This window comes from Lontra canadensis, unplaced genomic scaffold, assembly GCF_010015895.1.
Source record: "Lontra canadensis isolate GAN:19392208 unplaced genomic scaffold, GSC_riverotter_1.0 scaffold1, whole genome shotgun sequence".
Lineage (NCBI taxonomy): Eukaryota > Metazoa > Chordata > Mammalia > Carnivora > Mustelidae > Lontra > Lontra canadensis.
The window spans coordinates 24,011,882-24,017,881 of record NW_022630995.1 but is presented as its reverse complement, the minus strand read 5'-3'; positions in this window follow the sequence as shown (position 1 = coordinate 24,017,881).

The following is a 6,000-nucleotide window of genomic DNA, read 5'->3' as shown; positions in this document are numbered from 1 at the left end:
TAGAGTGATTCGGTCCCTTGGGAATTCCCATCACAGGTCAGTGGATCAAAGATCCCGCCAGCATCAGGAAGAGAGCCCTTGTGTCCCGAAGCAGTCACATCACAATCTGCCCCTGCAGTGAGTGCAAATTGGATTCTCAGATCAGACATTTTTAGTGTTCAACGGTTTCTGGTTGGAGGATGCATAAAGGAGGCTGAAAGAGAAAGAGAACATCACCCCAAAAAAGGTAGCATGCCAATTATCACCCTTGAGCATCTTACCCTCTTTAGGCATACCAGCTCCCAACAGCCTGACTACTGGGGTGATAGCTGGCCATGTCAAAGGAAAGACACTGTCTCTAGATTTCGCTTATTAATCCCAAATTTTAACTTGCAGTGATCTCCCCAGCATCCTCCCCTGACTCTTGGTTATTTGCCTAGAAAACCCGGTATCTATAAAATCTGAAGACACTCAAAAGCCATGATTACAATTGCTTTTCACAGATCATTTTGTTCTTTCATCATCTGGAAAAGTTCCCAAACAACATAAAGTCAACTTACGACAAAAAAAAAAAAGCCTTTCCAGAGATCAGGCTAGATCATGCAGACGAAGAGGAGATATAGAAGAGTGTATTGTTATAGACCCTACGAACATATTTTTGAAATACATTTTATTTTATATGATCTTGATACCAACTGGAGCCTGAGAAATGATAGATTTCTCCACAAGGCTTGTGGAGAGAGATTCCTTTTTTTTTTTTTTTTAAGATTTTATTTATTTATTTATTTGACAGACAGAGATCACAAGTAGGCAGAGAGGTAGGCAGAAAGAGAGGGGGAAGCAGGCTCCCTGCCGAGCAGAGAGAGGGACTCGATCCCAGGACCCTGGGATTGGGACTAGAGCCAAAGGCAGAGGCTTTAACCCACTGAGCCACCCAGGCATCCCTGGAGAGAGATTTCTAATGAGCCTTATAGTATTTGTTATAAATTTTAGCTCTAAATCAGCTTCTGGGATTAAAACCTGTATCCACTACTTGCTAACTGTATAACTTTGTACAAAATATAACCTGCCTAAACCTCAGTTTTCTCATCTGTAAATTGGTGATATTACTACCTAACTCATAGGGTTGTTACAGGAAATACATCAGATGATAGTTCTATAGCTGCTTAGTACTCTGCCCAGCACAGAGTAAGTGCTTAATAATTTGCCATTATTAGTATATTGAGTCAATGGAAGTGCCATGGAGGTGCCCTTGGTACCCTCAGTGAGGGCCATGTAGTAGCTACTTGGCCACAAGAGAGACTTCTGTCTGACAGACTGCAGCTTCACACCAGCTGGCAGTCCTGGCTCTCAGCCTTCACCGAGACCACCCGGCAAACTAACCACAGTGGCAAACCCTACGTTAGCAGAAAGAACTAAGTGAGCTGGCTCCACAGTGAGCCTTGATGTGATTTATTCAAAGCCTTCCTCAAAGATAACTCTCCGACCCTCCCAATATTAGAGAACAAGAGGCCCGTGGGCCTTGAGTTGTTCGTGGCTGCAGCTCCCCCAGGTCCTGCGGAGTCTCCTGGTTGCTGCAGCTACCATAAGCTCAGCCTCTTGGTCCATCAGCAAGTTGTGATTCTAATGATCTGGCAGGAAAAGGTACCCCCTCTCAGTTCCCCTAGTGTGGTGCATTTGTGAACCAGAAAAGCCCCCCTTCCTTGCTACTTACTATGCTTAACAGCTAATTACATCTGTGTAGGGATTATACTTTACATTGTCCAGCTTTATGGAAACAAACCCCCAGGCTTCCTCAGATTCCCTTAAACAGCTCCTTATCTCTGAGAGAGAGATTCTTATCAGGGCTATATGTTAGAGGTCCTGTGCAGTTTCCAAATGACCCCAGGAAAGTCTGGGGCCTAATCCATCTGCAGGCCCAAAGTGGGGACTGAACAGAGTCTCAACCTGAGCCAGCTGGAAGGCCAAAGCCTTCCATCATCCATAAACCTGTCAAAGGCTGAGTCTGGACCGAGTTGACCCACGTGAGCTCCTCTCCCCAAGTGACATGGGCTTCCTGTGTTGATCTTCATGCAATGTGGAGCTTGAGTGTGCAAATCCCAGGGGAATTATGGGCTGCCTAACCCAAAGCCAAAGTGAAGTCTTTGCCCTTTCCAGGGGTGCTGTGCAAGGACCATTTTGGTAGTAACACTTGGCTTTTTAACTCACAAGGGAGCTAAGCCCCTCCAACCCCCAAGGAAAGGATACTACTGTCTTTCTTTGGCCAAGATGGCAAGGTAAGCCCCAGCAAGAGGACCAACTGGCCTCACACACAATTTTCTCAAGGCTTGGGAGATTCCCAGCCTTGGAAGACACTAAAAAACGCTCCTTCTCTTGGCATATAACCTTGTTTTAAGGAACTCTTGGGGGAGGGGTTGCGGGGAGTGCAAAGAGCAGGAAATGTCTCCCAGTGTGAGGAGCCCTTGAGCCGGAGGGGCCCTGCAGAAGCTTTCCAGCCTGTGACTCACGGGGGCCACTTCCCTGCTTCTCCCAGCCTGGACTGCAGCTCCTCGGCCACTGTGTCTCAGTGCCTCTTCCTGTCTCCATCCCGCCCAGACCACCGAACAAAGCAGAAGTCTGGATCCACGGCAAAGACTAAAGTGTTGTATATATATGTGGGCGTCATCTGTGGAAGCAGCTATTTTGAAAACAAAAAATAACTTCCCTGCCATCAGAAAAACTTAGTGAGCTCTTAGAAGTGTCTACCTTAACCATTTGAGACTGAAACCTTGATGATCACCCCTTGAAAAAAGAAAGGTAGATACAGTACATTCCTTTTCATTGACTCAGAATAATAGGGGAGGCATTGGTCTAGTGCTTATTGTGTGCCAGACACTGAACTAAGTGTTTTACATTCATTACTTTATTCAGTCCTTACAGTAACCTTACGAGATATGCAGTGTCATTATCTCTGTTTTATGAATGAAGAACTAAGACTGTATTACTCCAAAGCACAGCCTCTTGGTCTCTATGTGCTGGGCTGAAAAAGACCTTGGAGGTCACCCTGTTCAACTGGTGCTCTGATTCCTTAACTCCTTACAACTCCTCTCCAACAACCTATAGCACCGAACACTCTCTACTGACTCCAGGGAAGGGAGAATCCATGAGGCACAAAGAAAAGGGCATGTGATTGGGAGTCAGATAACACAGAGTCGAACACTCTCATGGTTTCTGTCCAGTGATTGAATTTGCTCTTTGGGAAGACAAAAGAAAGTCAGAGTACTTTCCATGGAAGCCCCTTCATATATTAAAAGGGAGCCCTTGCATATTCCTTAAATCTTCTCCAGTCTAACTATTTTCAGTTTCCCAACCATTCTTTATGTAAGATTATCCTGGTAACCTTCTTCTGGGCATGCTACTACCTGTCAAGTAACCTCTTAACTGTGGTTATAAGAATGGAACATCAGAATCCAAGTGAGTCTGACCAGCTTGGAGAGAGCACCCTTTGGTATCTACATGTTTACTTGGTTTCGCAGCTTAAAAATTTCCTCACCTCTTTGGAAACCCCAACATACGCTGAAAACACAGTCAACAAAAAACCCTACATTTTTTGGCCCCTGCTGGTGCCTAGCAGAGCAGCCAAAAGCCCAAAACTCAATTCATTAAGAGCCAATTGACTGAAATTCTATTTACCAAATGACTGATTTTATTGTTGCATTCCAAATAGTGAACCTACTATTGTCAGGCACTGTTGTAGGTGCTAGAGATAAAGCAGTGAACCAAAGAGACAAAAATGTCTGTCTTGATGGAGCTCACATTCTCAATATAATGGAACTGTGCCAGCCACTTTTGAATTCTTCTAGCTCCTTTTGAATGTCATTTCAACAATGCCTCAACTGGCATATAAGCCTAAATCTGGCATTTCTAGCAATTGGTAAGAAAAGTTCATCATTTCATGTTGATGTGATTAGCTCAGATCCCTTCACAGAATTTTCAAATTAATGGCAATATATAATATAATCTTATGCTGTAGTTGATAAATATGGATGAATCCTTGAAAACAATAAAAATATTCATGGAAAATTTAAGCCTCTGTCCATTAACTTTTGAAAAGTTGAGGATTCTATAAAATTGTTACAAAGACAGAGTAAAAAAACCAGTCTGTTACAACTTCAAAGAAATCATCTATACAAATCTTCCATACAAATTGTTCTAAACTTTATAAACAATACTTAAAGATTTGTATTTATTGGTACATTTCACTTGGTGAGTTAATCATTGGGAAAACTGATTTTTAGCAAATCAGTCATTGTCTAACTGATTTTGGCAAAATGATCCTTATTAACCAATTTAAAGCTATTGCTCAGCCACAATGCCTCATCCCAAAATTGTGCAGAAAAATCAAATTGATTTATTCAACTCAGCCTTTGAATTCTAACCAGTGAGGTCTGTCTAAATCCTGACTCTTAGCACATAAGGGTCTCCCGAGGTACATGGCAACTAGCAATTTGTTCCTTATGCTATGAGAGTCTTTATGCGAGTTTTAAAATCTAAAGCACCAGGATGATCAGTAAGTTCCATTGGACCTGCATCCAGTTTGTCAATAGTAAATTTAAAATCTTTGAGAAATGTCATTCAACAAGTTGTAAATCTGTCTAACTTACCTAACACCAACATCATCATAAGAATATAATAATGACTGGGGCTGCCTGGGTGGATCAGTGGATTAAGCCTCTGCCTTCAGCTCAGGTCATGATCTCAGGGTCCTGGGATCGAGTCCCACATCAGGCTCTCTGCTAGGCAGGGAGCCTGTTTCCTCCTCTCTCTCTCTCTCTCTCTCTCTGTTTGCCTCTGCCTACTTGTGATCTCTCTGTCAAATAAATAAAATCTTTAAAAAAAAAAAGAAGAATATAATAATGACTAACCTTTATTGAAGGCTTTCTGCCTATCTGGTAGTATAGCAGGTACTTTTCACACATCTCTTTTAATTCTCATCCAGATGAGAAAAGCAAGACTAAAGAGGTTAAGTAACTCACCCAAGACCATATAGCTAGTAAATAACACACAGTCTTTCTGCTGGCAGTTAGATGTTTATTACAACATTAAGTTTTATGTTTAGCCATTGTCCAGTGGATTTATCTTATAGATAAAGCTGCCTGAAAGATGAGAATACTGGAGCCAACACATATTAACTAAGACACAAAAAGGTACTGGGCCACCCTAATATGTACCTCTCATTTGGTTATTTGATTTATCAGAGGATGAGTCAGCTCACTGTCTTCCATCAAGGCAGAAAATTCCATCCTGGTTCCTATCTCAATTATGAACGTGTCCCCAAGGTGAAAGTAGACTGGATTTAATCCTGGCATGACCTTACCTGCTGGGCTTCAAATCTTAACTGCTCATCTTCAACTGTGACATGGTGATAACAGCACCTAATACAAGGGTCTATGGCAAGGATTCGGTGAGGAGTGCATAGCTCAATGCCTGGCACAGAGTAGATGATCAAGGTTAGTTCTCTGCTCTTCTAGCTACTCCGGTGTGAGGGACCGCAGAGCTACTTGAAACAAGTATCACCATGAAATACAGAAACAAGTTGAAAGCTAAATCCATAATATATATTTATCTAAAAATTCTATTCTGTTACAATTAAGCTTGCTCTCAGATACATGTCATCCAAAATTAATACCCACTGGCACTTAAAGTTTACATTACTAACTAATTCTGTAAGATCGGACTCAGGAATGTTTTCTGGCATGACATCCTCAGGTACAAATGACTTCAAGAATGAAAACTGAAATTCACTGATGAATAAAGATGATAAGAGAAGAATGGGGATCTTTTTTTCTCTCTTCATGACATATCCTCAGAGCAATTTGCCAACCACACTACATAGGAGAGAGGGGGAAAATGCACAGCAATATACCCTGATCTATTCACAATGATTGAATAAAGAAAGTTCCCTTCAACCAACTTCAAGCACAGGCTACTTAAAAGGTGCCAGGGTAATTTATACAGGAGTACACTTTGATCTGTGAAACA